The sequence below is a fragment of the Bufo gargarizans genome, unplaced genomic scaffold, assembly GCF_014858855.1.
Source record: "Bufo gargarizans isolate SCDJY-AF-19 unplaced genomic scaffold, ASM1485885v1 original_scaffold_1083_pilon, whole genome shotgun sequence".
NCBI classification, from domain to species: Eukaryota; Metazoa; Chordata; class Amphibia; order Anura; family Bufonidae; genus Bufo; species Bufo gargarizans.
This window is the reverse complement of record NW_025334229.1, coordinates 314933-336014: the sequence shown is the minus strand read 5'-3', so window position 1 is coordinate 336014 and position 21082 is coordinate 314933.

Here is a 21082-nt window from a genome sequence, read left to right as displayed (position 1 = left end):
CTGTGTGATACTGTCTGCTGAGCTGTGTATCTAATCCTCTCCTGTGTGATACTGCCTGCTGAGCTGTGTATCTAATCCTATCCTGTGTGATACAGTCTGCTGAGCTGTGTATCTAATCCTATCCTGTGTGATACTGTCTGCTGAGCTGTGTATCTAATCCTATCCTGTGTGATACTGTCTGCTGAGCTGTGTATCTAATCCTCTCCTGTGTGATACTGTCTGCTGAGCTGTGTATCTAATCCTATCCTGTGTGATACTGCCTGCTGAGCTGTGTATCTAATCCTATCCTGTGTGATACTGCCTGCTGAGCTGTGTATCTAATCCTATCCTGTGTGATACTGTCTGCTGAGCCGTGTATCTAATCCTATCCTGTGTGATACTGTCTGCTGAGCTGTGTATCTAATCCTATCCTGTGTGATACTGCCTGCTGAGCTGTGTATCTAATCCTATCCTATGTGATACTGACTGCTGAGCCGTGTATCTAATCCTATCCAGTGTGAAACTGCCTGCTGAGCTGTGTATCTAATCCTATCCTGTGTGATACTGTCTGCTGAGCTGTGTATCTAATCCTATCCTGTGTGATACAGCCTGCTGAGCTGTGTATCTAATCCTATCCTGTGTGATACTGTCTGCTGAGCTGTGTATCTAATACTATCCTGTGTGATACTGTCTGCTGAGCTGTGTATCTAATACTGTCCTGTGTGATACTGTCTGCTGAGCTGTGTATCTAATCCTATCCTGTGTGATACTGACTGCTGAGCCGTGTATCTAATCCTATCCAGTGTGAAACTGCCTGCTGAGCTGTATATCTAATCCTATCCTGTGTGATACTGTCTGCTGAGCTGTGTATCTAATCCTATCCTGTGTGATACTGTCTGCTGAGCTGTGTATCTAATCCTATCCTGTGTGATACTGTCTGCTGAGCCGTGTATCTAATCCTATCCTGTGTGATACTGTCTGCTGAGCTGTGTATCTAATCCTATTATGTGTGATACTGTCTGCTGAGCTGTGTATCTAATACTATCCTGTGTGATACTGTCTGCTGAGCTGTGTATCTAATACTGTCCTGTGTGATACTGTCTGCTGAGCTGTGTATCTAATCCTATCCTGTGTGATACTGCCTGCTGAGCTGTGTATCTAATCCTATCCTGTGTGATACTGTCTGCTGAGCTGTGTATCTAATCCTATCCTGTGTGATACTGTCTGCTGAGCTGTGTATCTAATCCTATCCTGTGTGATACTGTCTGCTGAGCTGTGTATCTAATCCTATCCTGTGTGATACTGTCTGCTGAGCTGTGTATCTAATCCTCTCCTGTGTGATACTGCCTGCTGAGCAGTGTATCTAATCCTGTTTCCCCTCGCAGTGTGCAGCAGACCCCGGGAGGTGGAGAACGTTCTGCAGCCCTCAGGACGTGGTCACTTACTCCTGTACCGCCTGATACATGAAGGATTCTGGGAGCGATTCCGCCATCTGCCTGATGTCAGGGAACTGGAAGCAAGAAGTGCACGAGTAGGAGCCACCCCCTCATTTACATACACAGAACCTTCTCTAATTTACATACACAGACTCGCCCCCTCTGTGCTTTCATAACCTCCTATCATTAACATAAAAAGAGCTCCTCCCCTCATTTACAAATGTAGCACCCCAGAGTTGTGTTACTACATGCATCTACCCCGCTGCTATCTTCTAAGAGCCTGTATACCGTCATCTGATGTAATGTAAAACCATGTTAAATACAATTGTTCCTTGTAATTTTCCAGGTTTACCAGCAGGTGACAGCAAGGCGTTGGTAAGGTACAAAGTCCTAGTTTAGTGGATTATTCCAGCTTAGCTCCCCCTCTGTGGAGGTGTGGACTGTTCCCACATTCTGCAGCATGAGAGGAGAAGGAAGTTAGAGTTATTGTAGCCTCCCCCCTGCTAGGGGAAGGCTGTGTGATAGGATCCAGGAGAAACCCTGCATAGGGAAGAAAGCCAGGATCTTGTCTCGGCTGAGACATTGATCATATTCCCAGTCTGAGCCCTGCAGCTCAGCTGGATGAAAAGAAAGCAGACAATCTCCAGAGTTCAAGTAAGAAAGCATTTTCCTGAGAAACTACCTGTGAGTAAAGTCCAGAGACCTAGGAGAAGCCATATCCTCCTCAGCTAGTGTCACGGATGGTGTAACAGAAAACAAGAAGACACAAATAAGGATCCGACTGGCTTGATCCAAAACTAATAAAGCCCAGAAGCTCTCCCTGTCTTCTCAGCCCATGCAAAGATCTCAGTGATAGAAAGTTGCATGTCCACGTACCTAGACTGAATGACACCTGCAAACCCTATAATAGTGTGGGGACACGACCACCGGCTCCCTGCACTTAATACGGAGGGAGTCAGGGTCACCTAGAATCAAGCCAAACAGGAAAACACAAATAAAGGAACAGACTTATCTTGTGGATGCAGCAGAAACAGCTTCTAGCATCAGCACAATCCAGGAAGTTGTATAAACCGCAAGGTGAGGTAGTATGGGGAGGGGATATATAGGGAGGCAATCACTGCTAATAGATGACAGCTGGGAGAGGGAGGAGAGATGTCAAAACAAAAGCAAAACAAAAGAAGATCATGCAGGAGGTACTGAAGAACGTCTATCAGAACTTCTCACAGATCTGGTGGTGACAGCTAGTCTGTCCCTACAAAGCAGAAGGTACAGAAAAGATAAATTCCTGAGACAGTTACAGAGCTGCTAAGCAGACGTCCTATCCTGCAAGCTCTCCACATATTAAGCAGAAGCATTTATTCCTGCCAACCATTGCTAAAACCTGCTGGGACCAGAGACCAAAGCTGTATACTGCTTGGATACAAGTTACCTTCAGTAAAGAAACGTTTAAACTTCATTTAAAGGCCTAGACATCATTTCTGCTGCAGAGTTCCTCCATTACTCCTACTATCACTACACTCAATTTATTGCAAGTGGGCCAGGAGTCCGGCCGTACCCAGGTAGGAGACACCGTGACACAATTATCACCACCTATGGAGATATTATCGGCCATTACACCACTCTGGCATTCCTAGTCTGGGACGTGCGTTATAACACCTTGGAAGGGCCCTGGGGTAGTACCCTGCGCACGCTGCAATTGGCGTCATGAACAAATACAGACAATTATCCACCGGTATCCTGGCCCACTGCATTAGTGGCGTCAGCGTTACCCCATATCCTTCTCATTGCACATACAAACCCATCCTCTCGTGTACATACATAACCCATCTTCTCATTAACATAAGACTCCTCCTCTCTTTGCAAACAGGACCCACCCCCTAATTTCCATACAGAACCCCACCCCTCATGCAGTGAGTTTTCCTCCCTCGCACAGGTCGGCAGTGGCCGCAGCCCTGGAGAATGGAGGGCGAGCTTCACGGACACCACCTACCAGAGGGTCGCCCGCTTCTGCTGCCTCCTGGGGTGAGACACCGTATCACACATACCAGGATTAGATACACAGCTCAGCAGACTGTATCACACATACCAGGATTAGATACACAGCTCAGCAGACTGTATCTCACATACCAGGATTAGATAGCTCAGCAGACTGTATCTCACATACCAGGATTAGATAGCTCAGCAGACTGTATCTCACATACCAGGATTAGATACACGGCTCAGCAGACTGTATCACACATACCAGGATTAGATAGCTCAGCAGACTGTATCTCACATACCAGGATTAGATAGCTCAGCAGACTGTATCTCACATACCAGGATTAGATAGCTCAGCAGACTGTATCACACATACCAGGATTAGATAGCTCAGCAGACTGTATCTCACATACCAGGATTAGATAGCTCAGCAGACTGTATCACACATACCAGGATTAGATAGCTCAGCAGACTGTATCTCACATACCAGGATTAGATAGCTCAGCAGACTGTATCTCACATACCAGGATTAGATACACGGCTCAGCAGACTGTATCACACATACCAGGATTAGATAGCTCAGCAGACTGTATCTCACATACCAGGATTAGATAGCTCAGCAGACTGTATCTCACATACCAGGATTAGATAGCTCAGCAGACTGTATCACACATACCAGGATTAGATAGCTCAGCAGACTGTATCTCACATACCAGGATTAGATAGCTCAGCAGACTGTATCACACATACCAGGATTAGATAGCTCAGCAGACTGTATCTCACATACCAGGATTAGATAGCTCAGCAGACTGTATCTCACATACCAGGATTAGATAGCTCAGCAGACTGTATCTCACATACCAGGATTAGATAGCTCAGCAGACTGTATCACACATACCAGGATTAGATAGCTCAGCAGACTGTATCACACATACCAGGATTAGATAGCTCAGCAGACTGTATCACACATACCAGGATTAGATAGCTCAGCAGACTGTATCACACATACCAGGATTAGATAGCTCAGCAGACTGTATCTCACATACCAGGATTAGATAGCTCAGCAGACTGTATCACACATACCAGGATTAGATACACAGCTCAGCAGACTGTATCTCACATACCAGGATTAGATAGCTCAGCAGACTGTATCTCAAATACCAGGATTAGATAGCTCAGCAGACTGTATCTCACATACCAGGATTAGATAGCTCAGCAGACTGTATCTCACATACCAGGATTAGATACACGGCTCAGCAGACTGTATCACACATACCAGGATTAGATATACAGCTCAGCAGACTGTATCACACATACCAGGATTAGATACACAGCTCAGCAGACTGTATCACACATACCAGGATTAGATACAGGGCTCAGCAGACTGTATCTCACATACCAGGATTAGATAGCTCAGCAGACTGTATCACACATACCAGGATTAGATAGCTCAGCAGACTGTATCTCACATACCAGGATTAGATAGCTCAGCAGACTGTATCTCACATACCAGGATTAGATAGCTCAGCAGACTGTATCTCACATACCAGGATTAGATAGCTCAGCAGACTGTATCACACATACCAGGATTAGATAGCTCAGCAGACTGTATCACACAGGATAGGATTAGATAGCTCAGCAGACTGTATCACACAGGATAGGATTAGATAGCTCAGCAGACTGTATCACACATACCAGGATTAGATAGCTCAGCCGACTGTATCTCACATACCAGGATTAGATAGCTCAGCAGACTGTATCTCACATACCAGGATTAGATAGCTCAGCAGACTGTATCTCACATACCAGGATTAGATAGCTCAGCAGACTGTATCTCACATACCAGGATTAGATAGCTCAGCAGACTGTATCTCACATACCAGGATTAGATAGCTCAGCAGACTGTATCTCACATACCAGGATTAGATAGCTCAGCAGACTGTATCTCACATACCAGGATTAGATAGCTCAGCAGACTGTATCACACATACCAGGATTAGATAGCTCAGCAGACTGTATCTCACATACCAGGATTAGATAGCTCAGCAGACTGTATCACACATACCAGGATTAGATAGCTCAGCAGACTGTATCACACATACCAGGATTAGATAGCTCAGCAGACTGTATCTCACATACCAGGATTAGATAGCTCAGCAGACTGTATCTCACATACCAGGATTAGATAGCTCAGCAGACTGTATCACACATACCAGGATTAGATAGCTCAGCAGATTGTATCACACATACCAGGATTAGATAGCTCAGCAGACTGTATCTCACATACCAGGATTAGATAGCTCAGCAGACTGTATCTCACATACCAGGATTAGATAGCTCAGCAGACTGTATCTCACATACCAGGATTAGATAGCTCAGCAGACTGTATCTCACATACCAGGATTAGATAGCTCAGCAGACTGTATCACACATACCAGGATTAGATAGCTCAGCAGACTGTATCTCACATACCAGGATTAGATAGCTCAGCAGACTGTATCACACATACCAGGATTAGATACACAGCTCAGCAGACTGTATCTCACATACCAGGATTAGATAGCTCAGCAGACTGTATCTCACATACCAGGATTAGATAGCTCAGCAGACTGTATCTCACATACCAGGATTAGATAGCTCAGCAGACTGTATCTCACATACCAGGATTAGATAGCTCAGCAGACTGTATCACACATACCAGGATTAGATAGCTCAGCAGACTGTATCTCACATACCAGGATTAGATAGCTCAGCAGACTGTATCACACATACCAGGATTAGATAGCTCAGCAGACTGTATCACACATACCAGGATTAGATAGCTCAGTAGACTGTATCTCACATACCAGGATTAGACAGCTCAGCAGACTGTATCTCACATACCAGGATTAGATAGCTCAGCAGACTGTATCTCACATACCAGGATTAGATAGCTCAGCAGACTGTATCTCACATACCAGGATTAGATAGCTCAGCAGACTGTATCACACATACCAGGATTAGATAGCTCAGCAGACTGTATCACACATACCAGGATTAGACAGCTCAGCAGACTGTATCTCACATACCAGGATTAGATAGCTCAGCAGACTGTATCTCACATACCAGGATTAGACAGCTCAGCAGACTGTATCTCACATACCAGGATTAGATAGCTCAGCAGACTGTATCTCACATACCAGGATTAGATAGCTCAGCAGACTGTATCTCACATACCAGGATTAGATAGCTCAGCAGACTGTATCTCACATACCAGGATTAGATAGCTCAGCAGATTGTATCTCACATACCAGGATTAGATAGCTCAGCAGACTGTATCTCACATACCAGGATTAGATACCTCAGCAGACTGTATCTCACATACCAGGATTAGATAGCTCAGCAGACTGTATCACACATACCAGGATTAGATAGCTCAGCAGACTGTATCTCACATACCAGGATTAGATAGCTCAGCAGACTGTATCTCACATACCAGGATTAGATAGCTCAGCAGACTGTATCTCACATACCAGGATTAGATAGCTCAGCAGACTGTATCACACATACCAGGATTAGATACACAGCTCAGCAGACTGTATCACACATACCAGGATTAGATAGCTCAGCAGACTGTATCTCACATACCAGGATTAGATACACAGCTCAGCAGACTGTATCACACATAATAGGATTAGATAGCTCAGCAGACTGTATCTCACATACCAGGATTAGATACACAGCTCAGCAGACTGTATCTCACATACCAGGATTAGATAGCTCAGCAGATTGTATCACACATAATAGGATTAGATAGCTCAGCAGACTGTATCTCACATACCAGGATTAGATAGCTCAGCAGACTGTATCACACATACCAGGATTAGACAGCTCAGCAGACTGTATCTCACATACCAGGATTAGATACACAGCTCAGCAGACTGTATCTCACATACCAGGATTAGATAGCTCAGCAGACTGTATCACACATAATAGGATTAGATAGCTCAGCAGACTGTATCTCACATACCAGGATTAGATAGCTCAGCAGACTGTATCACACATACCAGGATTAGATAGCTCAGCAGACTGTATCACACATACCAGGATTAGATAGCTCAGCAGACTGTATCTCACATACCAGGATTAGATAGCTCAGCAGACTGTATCACACATACCAGGATTAGATACACAGCTCAGCAGACTGTATCACACATACCAGGATTAGATAGCTCAGCAGATTGTATCACACATAATAGGATTAGATAGCTCAGCAGACTGTATCACACATACCAGGATTAGATAGCTCAGCAGACTGTATCTCACATACCAGGATTAGATAGCTCAGCAGACTGTATCACACATACCAGGATTAGATAGCTCAGCAGACTGTATCTCACATACCAGGATTAGATAGCTCAGCAGACTGTATCTCACATACCAGGATTAGATAGCTCAGCAGACTGTATCTCACGTACCAGGATTAGATAGCTCAGCAGACTGTATCTCACATACCAGGATTAGATAGCTCAGCAGACTGTATCACACATACCAGGATTAGATAGCTCAGCAGACTGTATCACACATACCAGGATTAGATAGCTCAGCAGACTGTATCACACATACCAGGATTAGATAGCTCAGCAGACTGTATCTCACATACCAGGATTAGATAGCTCAGCAGACTGTATCTCACATACCAGGATTAGATACACAGCTCAGCAGACTGTATCACACATACCAGGATTAGATACACAGCTCAGCAGACTGTATCACACATACCAGGATTAGATACACAGCTCAGCAGACTGTATCACACATACCAGGATTAGATACATGGCTCAGCAGACTGTATCTCACATACCAGGATTAGATAGCTCAGCAGACTGTATCACACATACCAGGATTAGATAGCTCAGCAGACTGTATCACACATACCAGGATTAGATAGCTCAGCAGACTGTATCTCACATACCAGGATTAGATAGCTCAGCAGACTGTATCTCACATACCAGGATTAGATAGCTCAGCAGACTGTATCTCACATACCAGGATTAGATAGCTCAGCAGACTGTATCTCACATACCAGGATTAGATAGCTCAGCAGACTGTATCTCACATACCAGGATTAGATAGCTCAGCAGACTGTATCACACATACCAGGATTAGATAGCTCAGCAGACTGTATCACACATACCAGGATTAGATAGCTCAGCAGACTGTATCACAGAGGAGAGGATTAGATGCACAGTAATAATCCCCACTATGTCCCCTTAATAGTAGTAATGCCCTCTGTGCCCCCTCCATGCTAGAAATCCCCATTGTGCCCCCTTCACAGTAATAATACCTACTGTGCCCCCAGCTCTTTGAAGAGTGGGCAGCGCTCATACACTGCCTGTACAACAACAAAAAAGTCGCCACCAAAAAAAAAATAAGATTCTCAATGTGCTTTAAAGAGGACCTTTCACCGATCCTGACAATGTGCACTAAGTATACAGACATGGAGAGCGGCGCCCGGGGATCTCACTGCACTTACTATTATCCCTGTGCGCCGCTCCGTTCTCCCGCTATGCCCTCCGGTATCTCCGGTCACTAAGTTATAGTAGGCGGAGATTTCAGTCACTAAGTTATAGTGGGCGGAGTCTGCCCTTGTTCTGCTCTAGCGCTAGCCAATCGCAGCACAGAGATCACAGGTTATTTTCTCCCAGGCTGTGAGCTCTGCAATGCGATTGGCCAGCGCTACAGCAGAACAAGGGCAGACTCCGCCTACCATAACTTAGTGAGCGGAGATACCGGAGGGCATAGCGGGAGAACGGAGCAGCGCCCAGGTATAATAGTAAGTGCAGTGAGATCCCCGGGCGCCTCTCTCCATGTCGGTATTCTTAGTTCACAGTGTAATAATCGGTGAAAGGTCCTCTTTAAGGTTTGGACTCTGTGGTGGCCAATCCATGTGTGACAATGATGTCTCCTGCCCCCTGAACCACTCTTTCACAATTTGAGCCCGATGAATCCTGGCATTGTCATCTTGGAATATGCCCGTGCCATCAGGGAAGAACAGATCCATTGATGGAATCACCTGGTCATTCAGTATGTTCAGGTGGTCGCTGACCTCATTCTTGGAGCACATACTGCTGCTGAACCTAGACCTGACCAACTGCGGCAACCCCAGATCATAGCACTGCCCCCACAGGCTGGTACAGGAGGCACTGGGCATGATGGGGGCACCACTTCATCTGCCCCTCTTCTTACCCTGATGCGCCCATCACTCTGGAACAGGGTAAATCTGGACTCATCAGACCACATCACCTTCTTCCATTGCTCCAGAGTCCAATCTTTATGCTCCCTAACAAATTGAAGCCTTTTTTTCTGATTTCCTCACAGATTAGTGATTTTCTTACGGCTGCACAGCTGTTCAGTCCCAATCCCTTGAGTTCCCTGTGGAAATGCTCTTACTTTCACTATTAAACATAGCCCTGAGTTCTACTGTTGTTTTACTTCGAGTTGATTTCACCAAACATTTAATAGATCGCCGATCACCATCATTCAGGATTTTTTTCCCACCACATTTCTTCTTCGAATACGATGGGTCCCCACTGTTTAATAATGCGTTGGACAGTTCTTAACCCAATTTTAGTAGTTTCTGCAATCTCCTTAGATGTTTTCTCTGCTTGAAAGGGAATCAACAAGGTAAAAGAGGAGAGAATATTTACAAGAAGAAAAACTGCTACAAGAGGACATAGTATTAACCACCTCAGGACCGCCGTACGCAGGATTGCGTCCTGCCGGCGGTCCTGCTCTTCTGGGTGGACGCATATACGCGTCCTCCCGCGAGAGCCGAGATTTCCTGTGAATGCGCGCACACAGGCGCGCGCGCTCACAGGAACGGAAGGTAAGCGAGTGGATCTCCAGCATGCCAGCGGCGATCGTTCGCTGGCAGGCTGGAGATCCGAATTTTTTAACCCCTAACAGGTATATTAGACGCTGTTTTCATAACAGCGTCTAATATACCTCCTACCTGGTCCTCTGGTGGTCCCTTTTGTTAGGATCGACTACCAGAGGACTCAGGTAGGTCAGTACAGTCGCACCCAACACCACACTACACTACACCCCCCCCGTCACTTATTAACCCCTTATAAACCCCCGATCACCCATGATCACCCCATATAAACTCCCTGATCACCCCCCTGTCATTGATCACCGCCCTGTCATTGATCACCCCCCTGTCAGGCTCCGTTCAGACGTCCGTATGATTTTTACGGATCCACGGATACATGGATCGGATCCGCAAAAAGCATACGGACGTCTGAATGGAGCCTTACAGGGGGGTGATCAATGACAGGCGGGTGATCACCCATATACACTCCCTGATCACCCCCTGTCATTGATCACCCCCCTGTCACTGATCACCCCCCCTGTAAGGCTCCATTCAGACATCCGCATGATTTTTACGGATCCATGGATACATGGATCGGATCCGCAAAACACATGCGGACGTCTGAATGGAGGGTGATCAATGACAGGCGGGTGATCACCCATATACACTCCCTGATCACCCCCTGTCATTGATAACCCCCCTGTAAGGCTCCATTCAGACGTCCGCATGCGTTCTGTGGATCCGATCCATGTATCCATGGATCCGTAAAAAATCATGCGGATGTCTGAATGGAGCCTTACAGGGGGGGTGATCAGTGACAGGGGGGTGATCACCCTGATTACCCTGATCACCCCCTGTCATTGATAACCCCCCTGTAAGGCTCCATTCAGACGTCCGCATGCGTACTGTGGATCCGATCCATGTATCCATGGATCCGTAAAAAATCATGCGGATGTCTGAATGGAGCCTTACAGGGGGGGTGATCAATGACAGGGGGGTGATCAGGGAGTCTATATGGGTGATAACCCACCTGTCATTGATCACCCCCCTGTCATTGATCACCCCCCCCCCCGGTAAGGCTCCATTCAGACATTTTTTTTGGCACAAGTTAGCGGAAATTTTTTGTTTGTTTTTGTTTTTTCTTACTAAGTCTCATATTCCACTAACTTGTGTCAAAAAATAAAATCTCACATGAACTCACCATACCCCTCACGGAATCCAAATGTGTAAACATTTTTAGACATTTATATTCCAGACTTCTTCTCATGCTTTAGGGCCCCTAAAAAGCCAGGGCAGTATAAATACCCCACATGTGACCCCATTTCGGAAAGAAGACACCCCAAGGTATTCCGTGAGGGGCATATTGAGTCCATGAAAGATTGAAATTTTTGTCCTAAGTTAGCGGAAAGTGAGACTTTGTGAGAAAAAAACAACAAAAAAAATCAATATCCGCTAACTTATGCAAAAAAAAAAAAAATTCTAGGAACTCGCCAGGCCCCTCATTGAATACCTTGGGGTGTCTTCTTTCCAAAGTGGGGTCACATGTGGGGTATTTATACTGCCCTGGAATTTTAGGGGCCCTAAAGCGTGAGAAGAAGTCTGGGATCCAAATGTCTAAAAATGCCCTCCTAAAAGGAATTTGGGCCCCTTTGCGCATCTAGGCTGCAAAAAAGTGTGACACATGTGGTATCGCCGTACTCAGGAGAAGTTGGGGAATGTGTTTTGGGGTGTCATTTTACATATACCCATGCTGGGTGAGAGAAATATCTTGGTCAAATGCCAACTTTGTATAAAAAAATGGGAAAAGTTGTCTTTTGCCAAGATATTTCTCTCACCCAGCATGGGTATATGTAAAATGACCCCCCAAAACACATTGCCCAACTTCTCCTGAGTACGGCGATACCAGATGTGTCACACTTTTTTGCTGCCAAGGTGGGCAAAGGGGCACATATTCCAAAGTGCACCTTTCGGATTTCACAGGCCATTTTTTACACATTTTGATTGCAAGGTACTTCTCACACATTTGGGCCCCTAAATTGCCAGGGCAGTATAACTACGCCACAAGTGACCCCAATTTGGAAAGAAGACACCCCAAGGTATTCCGTGAGGGGCATGGTGAGTTCCTAGAATTTTTTATTTTTTGTCACAAGTTAGCGGAAAATGATGATTTTTCTTTTTTTTTCTTTTTTCCTTACAAAGTCTCATATTCCACTAACTTGCGACAAAAAATTAAAAATTCTAGGAACTCGCCATGCCCCTCACGGAATACCTTGGGGTGTCTTCTTTCCAAAATGGGGTCACTTGTGGCGTAGTTATACTGCCCTGGCAATTTAGGGGCCCAAATGTGTGAGAAGTACCTTGCAATCAAAATGTGTAAAAAATGGCCTGTGAAATCCGAAAGGTGCACTTTGGAATATGTGCCCCTTTGCCCACCTTGGCAGCAAAAAAGTGTCACACATCTGGTATTGCCGTACTCAGGAGAAGTTGGGGAATGTGTTTTGGGGTGTCATTTTACATATACCCATGCTGGGTGAGAAAAATATCTTGGTCAAATGCCAACTTTGTATAAAAAAATGGGAAAAGTTGTCTTTTGCCAAGATATTTCTCTCACCCAGCATGGGTATATGTAAAATGACCCCCCAAAACACATTGCCCAACTTCTCCTGAGTACGGCGATACCAGATGTGTCACACTTTTTTGCTGCCAAGGTGGGCAAAGGGGCACATATTCCAAAGTGCACCTTTTGGATTTCACCGGTCATTTTTTACACATTTTGATTGCAAAGTTCTTCTCACACATCTGGGCCCCTAAAATGCCAGGGCAGTATAACTACCCTACAAGTGACCCCATTTTGGAAAGAAGACACCCCAAGGTATTCCGTGAGGGGCATGGCGAGTTCATCGAATTTTTTATTTTTTGTCGCAAGTTAGTGGAATATGAGACTTTGTAAGGAAAAAATAAAAAAAAATAAAAATCATCATTTTCCGCTAACTTGTGACAAAAAATAAAAAATTCTAGGAACTCGCCGTGCCCCTCACGGAATACCTTGGGGTGTCTTCTTTCCAAAATGGGGTCACTTGTGGCGTAGTTATACTGCCCGGGCAATTTAGGGGCCCAAATGTGTAAGAAGTACCTTGCAATCAAAATGTGTAAAAAATGGCCTGCAAAATCTGAAAGGTGCACTTTGGAATATGTGCCCCTTTGCCCACCTTGGCAGCATAAAAGTGTGACACATCTGGTATCTCCGTACTCAGGAGAAGTTGGGGAATGTGTTTTGGGGTGTCATTTTACATATACCCATGCTGGATGAGAGAAATATCTTGGCAAAAGACAACTTTTCCCATTTTTTTATACAAAGTTGGCATTTGACCAAGATATTTTTCTCACCCAGCATGGGTATATGTAAAATGACACCCCAAAACACATTCCCCAACTTCTCCTGAGTACGGCAATACCAGATGTGTGACACTTTTTTGCTGCCAAGGTGGGCAAAGGGGCACATATTCCAAAGTGCACCTTTTGGATTTCACCGGTCATTTTTTACACATTTTGATTGCAAAGTTCTTCTCACACATCTGGGCCCCTAAAATGCCAGGGCAGTATAACTACCCTACAAGTGACCCCATTTTGGAAAGAAGACACCCCAAGGTATTCCGTGAGGGGCATGGCGAGTTCCTAGAATTTTTTATTTTTTGTCGCAAGTTAGTGGAATATGAGACTTTGTAAGAAAAAATAAAAAAAATAAAATCATCATCATTTTACGCTAACTTGTGACAAAAAATAAAAAGTTCTATGAACTCACTATGCCCATCAGCGAATACCTTAGGGTGTCTACTTTCCGAAATGGGGTCATTTGTGGGGTGTTTCTACTGTCTGGGCATTGTAGAACCTCAGGAATCATGACAGGTGCTCAGAAAGTCAGAGCTGTTTCAAAAAGCGGAAATTCACATTTTTGTACCATAGTTTGTAAATGCTATAACTTTTACCCAAACCATTTTTTTTTTGCCCAAACATTTTTTTTTATCAAAGACATGTAGAACAATAAATTTGGTGAAAAATTTATATATGGATGTCTTTTTTTTTGCAAAATTTTTCAGCTGAAAGTGAAAAATGTCATTTTTTTGCAAAAAAATCGTTACATTTTGATTAATAACAAAAAAAGTAAAAATGCCAGCAGCAATGAAATACCACCCAATGAAAGCTCTATTAGTGAGAAGAAAAGGAGGTAAAATTCATTTGGGTGGTAAGTTGCATGACCGAGCGATAAACGGTGAAAGGAGTGTAGTGCTGAAGTGTAAAAAGTGCTCTGGTCATGAAGGGGGTTTCACCAGCGGGGCTGAAGTGGTTAAATTAGAGGGGCAAAGGGTTAACAGTAATATCAGGAAGTATTACTTTACTGAGAGAGTAGTGGACGCATGGAATAGCCTTCCTGCAGAAGTGGTAGCTGCAAATACAGTGGAGGAGTTTAAGCATGCATGGGATAGGCATAAGGCCATCCTTCATACAGACGTGGACAAAATTGTTGGTACCCTTTGGTCAATGAAAGAAAAAGTCACAATGGTCACAGAAATAACTTTAATCTGACAAAAGTAATAATAAATTAAAATTCTATAAATGTTAACCAATGAAAGTCAGACATTGTTTTTCAACCATGCTTCAACAGAATTATGTAAAAAAATAAACTCATGAAACAGGCATGGACAAAAATGATGGTACCCCTAACTTAATATTTTGTTGCGCAACCTTTTGAGGCAATCACTGCAATCAAACGCTTCCTGTAACTGTCAATGAGACATCTGCACCTCTCAGCAGGTATTTTGGCCCACTCCTCATGAGCAAACTGCTCCAGTTGTGTCCGGTTTGAAGGGTGCCTTTTCCAGACTGCATGTTTCAGCTCCTTCCAAAGATGCTCAATAGGATTGAGGTCAGGGCTCATAGAAGGCCACTTTAGAATAGTCCAATTTTTTCCTCTTAGCCATTCTTGGGTGTTTTTAGCGGTGTGTTTTGGGTCATTGTCCTGTTGCAAGACCCATGACCTGCGACTGAGACCAAGCTTTCTGACACTGGCTAGTACATTTCTCTCTAGAATTCCTTGATAGTCTTGAGATTTCATTGTACCCTGCACAGATTCAAGACACCCTGTGCCAGACGCAGCAAAGCAGCCCCAGAACATAACAGAGCCTCCTCCATGTTTCACAGTAGGGACAGTGTTCTTTTCTTGATATGCTTCATTTTTTCGTCTGTGAACATACAGCTGATGTGCCTTGGCAAAAACTTCGATTTTTGTCTCATCTGTCCACAGGACATTCTCCCAGAAGCTTTGTGGCTTGTCAACATGTAGTTTGGCATATTCCAGTCTTGCTTTTTTATGATTCGTTTTCAACAATGGTGTCCTCCTTGGTCGTCTCCCATGTAGTCCACTTTGGCTCAAACAACGACGGATGGTGCGATCTGACACTGATGTTCCTTGAGCATGAAGTTCACCTTGAATCTCTTTAGAAGTCTTTCTAGGCTCTTTTGTTACCATTCGGATTATCCGTCTCTTAGATTTGTCATCAATTTTCCTCCTGCGGCCACGTCCAGGGAGGTTGGCTACAGTCCCATGGATCTTAAACTTATGAATAATATGTGCAACTGTACTCACAGGAACATCTAGTTGCTTGGAGATGGTCTTATAGCCTTTACCTTTAACATGCTTGTCTATAATTTTCTTTCTGATCTCTTGAGACAGCTCTTTCCTTTGCTTCCTCTGGTCCATGTCGAGTGTGGTACACACCATATCACCAAACAACACAGTGATTACCTGGAGCCATATATATAGGCCCAATGGCTGATTACAAGGTTGTAGACACCTGTGATGCTAATTAGTGGACACACCTTGAATTAACATGTCCCTTTGGTCACATTATGTTCTGTGTTTTCTAGGGGTACCATCATTTTTGTCCATGCCTGTTTCATGAGTTTATTTTTTTACATAATTCTGTTGAAGCATGGTTGAAAAACAATGTCTGACTTTCATTGGTTAACATTTATAGAATTTTAATTTATTATTACTTTTGTCAGATTAAAGTTATTTCTGTGACCATTGTGACTTTTTCTTTCATTGACCAAAGGGTACCAACAATTTTGTCCACGTCTGTATAAGATAGGGCCAGGGGCTATCCATAGTACTCAGTATATTGGGCAGACTAGATGGGCCAAATGGTTCTGATCTGCCGACAGATGTTTCTATGTTTGATGCCAATGATTTGACCCTTCTCAAACAGACTAACATCCAAGACCACGACCACGAGATGTGTCTTTCCACATGGTTGTTTAAGAAATGAGAAGCAACTCATTGCACCAGTCGGGGTTAAATAACTTATTGCCAGCTGAAAGATAATCGCCCGGCAGTAATGATCCAATAGGAGGCTCAGAACTATTTGCTTAGTTAAATCCAGGTGGCGACTTTTTCTTTGGACAGGCAGTGTATGAGAGCTGCTTTCCTGCTCTGTTCACCTGCTCGCTGTAGCATTTGCACTAATGAGCAAGTAAATAGAGCAGAGAAGGCAGCGCTCATACAAACAAAAAAAGCATACAGTTGTTCTGTGGCGCTGTATGTAATTTTTTCCAAGCACAGTTGCAAGGAAAAGTATGTGAACCCTTTGTAATGATCTGGATTTCTGCACAAATTGGTCATAAAATGTGATCTGATCTTCATCTAAGTCACAACAATAGACAATCACAGTCTGCTTAACCTAATAACACACAAAGCATTAAATGTTACCATGTTTTTATTGAACCCACCATGTAAACATTCACAGTGCAGGTGGGAAAAGTATGTGAACCCTTGGATTTAATAACTGGTTGAACCTCCTTTGGCAGCAATAACTTCACCCAAACGTTTCCTGTAGTTGCAGATCAGACGGGCACAACGGTCAGGAGTAATTCTTCACCATTCCTCTTTACAGAACTGTTTCAGTTCAGCAATGTTCTTGGGATGTCTGGTGTGAATCGCTTTCTTGAGGTCGTGTCACAGCATCTCAATCGGGTTGAGGTCAGGACTCTGACTGGGCCGCTCCAGAAGGCGTATTTTCTTCTGTTTAAGCCATTCTGTTGCTGAGTTACTTCTATGCTTTGGGTCGTTGTCCTGTTGCAAACCCCATCTTCTGTTGAGCTTCAGCTGGTGGACAGATGGACTTAAGTTCTCCTGCAAAATGTCTTGATAAACTTTGGAATTCATTTTTCCTTCGATGATAGCAATCCGTCCAGGCCCTGACGCAGCTAAGCAGCCCCAAACCATGATGCCCCCTCCACCATACTTCACAGTTGGGATGAGGTTTTGAGGTTGGTGTGCTGTGCCTCTTTTTCTCCACACATAGTGTTGTGTGTTTCTTCCAAACAACTCCACTTTGGTGTCATCTGTCCACAGAATATTTTGCCAGTACTGCTGTGGAACATCCAGGTGCTCTTGTGCAAACTGTAAACGTGCAGCAATGGTTTTTTTGGACAGCAGTGGCTTCCCCTGTGGTATCCTCCCATGAAATCCATTCTTGTTTAGTGTTTTACGTATCGTAGATTCGCTAACAGGGATGTCAGCATATGCCAGAGTCTTTTGTAAGTCTTTAGCTGACACTCTAGGATTCTTCTTCACCTCATTGAGCAGTCTGCGCTGTGCTCTTGCAGTCATCTTTACAGGACGGCCGCTCCTAGGGAGAGTAGCAGCAGTGCTGAACTTTCTCCATTTATAGACAATTTGTCTTACCGTGGACTGATGAACAGCAAGGCTTTTGGAGACACTTTTATAACCCTTTCCAGCTTTATGCAAGTCAACAATTCTTAATCGTAGGTCTTCTGAGAGCTCTTTTGTGCGAGGCATCATTCACATCAGGCAATGCTTCTTGTGAAAAGCAAACCCAGAACTGGTGTGTGTTTTATAGGGCAGGGCAGCTGTAACCAACACCTCCAATCTCATCTTATTGATTGGACTCCAGTTGGCCGACACCTCACTCCAATTAGCTCTTGGAGATGTCATTAGTCTAGGGGTTCACATACTTTTTCCACCTGCACTGTGAATGTTTACATGATGTGTTCAATAAAAACATGGTAACATGTAACTCTTTGTGTGTTATTAGTTTAAGCAGACTGTGATTGTCTATTGTTGTGACTTAGATGAAGATCAGACAACATTTTATGCCCAATTTGTGCAGAAATCCATATTGTTCCAAAGGGTTCACATACTTTTTCTTGCAACTGTACTTGAAAAACATTACATACAGTGATACAGAACATACATGGTAATACAGTGCCACATACCTCTTACATACAGGATAATAATGCTCCGCATACCTCTTACATACAGGATAATAATGCTCCGCATACCTCTTACATACAGGATAATACCGCTCCACATACCTCTTACATACAGGATAATACCGCTCCACATACCTCTTACATACAGGATAATACCGCTCCACATACTTCTTACATACAGGATAATACCGCTCCACATACTTCTTACATACAGGATAATACCGCTCCACATACTTCTTACATACAGGATAATACCGCTCCACATACCTCTTACATACAGGATAATACCGCTCCACATACCTCTTACATACAGGATAATACCGCTCCACATACCTCTTACATACAGGATAATACCGCTCCACATACCTCTTACATACAGGATAATACCGCTCCACATACTTCTTACATCCAGTGACTTCTCTTCTCTGATGTAGATATTCTCTTTCCTCTTCTTCTCCTGTCAGACCAGACCACCGTGTACAAAAACACCGCTTTATATTGTGCGCTAGTAATAAATAAAAAAACTCCTTCTTTTCAGATCAGACCCCCTTATAAAACACTAAATGAGATCCCCCATCTCAGACCAAACCCCCTTTAGACCTCTATGGCAGACCCCATATACAGTAAGACCCCAGTTTTAAACCTCAGATCAGACCCCCATTAGACCTCCATTTAAGACCCCGACCTAATATCAGACCTCAGATAAGACCCCCATATAAGACCCCCATTAGACCTCCAGACCCCCATATCAGACCTCCAGACCAGACCCCCATATCGGACCTCCAGACCCCCATATCGAACCTCAGACCAGACCCACATATCAGACCTCAGACCAGACCCCCATATCAGATCTCCAGACTCCCACTAGACCTCCAGACCCTCATTAGACCTCTAGACTCCCATATCTGACCCCCATTAGACCTTCAGACTGCCCAGTCAGACCTCCAGACCCCAATCAAACCCTCATTAGACCTCCAGACCCCCCAATCAGACCTCCATACCCCAATCAGACCCCCATTAGACCTCCAGACCCCCCAGTCAGACTTCCAAACCCCCAATCAGACCCACATTAGACCTCCAGACCCCCAATCAAACCCCCATTAGACCTCCAGACCCCAAATCAGACCCTCATTAGACCTCCAGACCCCCAATCAGGCCCCCATTAGACCTCCAGACCCCCCAGTCAGACCTCTAAACCCCCGCAGTCAGACCTTTAAACCACCCACAGACTGTAAAATAATAAAGTTACCTCTCCTGTCAGGTTGTCACCTGACCTCCTGCAGCGTCAGGTCAGAGTGCGCTCTGTACGTCCTGATGCTGCAGGCAGCCAGGACACAGCAGCGCAGGCCCTGAGAATACCGAGTAGAAGGGGGGGGGTTAGTACTGGACAGCGCTCACAGCGCTTCTCTCTCCCTCTTCCTGCAGACTAGTGAGCGCATCCATTATGGAAGCACTCACTAGTATTCCCTTTATAAGATGCACTGCATCTTATAAAGGGAAAAGCAATGAGCACTTGTCATTCCCAGCTCAGGTTATGTGCGGAGGTCTGCCAGGTTAGCAGCACGTGTGTAGTTTTTTGTTTGTTTTGGGTTTGCAGTTGAGCTGTATCCGCCTCACTTCAGGTGCACTGGGTGGGGTCGTTTGTGTGAGTTTAAATTACGCCCCTTCCCAGTGTCCTGTGCGGGTTATAGCTTCTATCTTGATCTGAGGAAAGGTGGATTTGCTGTTTCTGCTCTGCTACAAGATAAGTTGGTTTTGGTTTCCTTTTTGTGTTCTGTCTAGGCTGTTAGAGAGACACCTGCCTCCTCCAGGACCTGAGGAAACAGGATGCCTCTTTCCCTCTTTCCACCATTTCATGGTTTTTAGGGAATCTTCAGCCTTAGGCACGGGGGCACAGAAGTCCAGGGAGAGCTGGTAGGGAATTGTCAGGAGGTGACATTTATCCCCAGCTTTTGGCCTAGACGCTTGTTTTGTGGTTTTCTGTGTGTTTATTGTATCTTGTATCCTACCCACCGTGACAGCGCTTCCATCTGTATTGATGGAAGAGCTCATTGCTTCTGTTCTGGCAACCCCCTGAGAGCTGACACCCGGGGCGGACCCCCACTGTACTGGGACCTGGAACAGAGCAATGCTGGGCCCCAGAAAGGAGCCGGGTGCAGACACCAACCGATTAAACAGGACTTTTGCCAGAATCTTTCTGTCCATGTTGAGGAGAACTATGGGTCGAATCCTTGCCCTTCAACAGGATGATCAGGGCCAACCTTCTCACTGACTCTGGCACAGTGCCCACGGACAGACACTCATTAAAGACCGCAGTCAAGAGGGCAATTAAGGTTCCTACAATTCTGATGTTTCGCTATCTGGACCTGGCAATTTCTTGAGGGCAAGCCCTTCAATCTCCAGTCTGACTTCCTCTTCCTTGATCGTTTCTGTCAAAACATCAAGAGAGGAGTCTACTCCTGGTTTGGGAACTGCTTCAGCCGGGAAAGCTGACACTTTATCTTAATCCAGATCCCTCTTTCTCAAAAGGTGTGAGTAGAAGGAT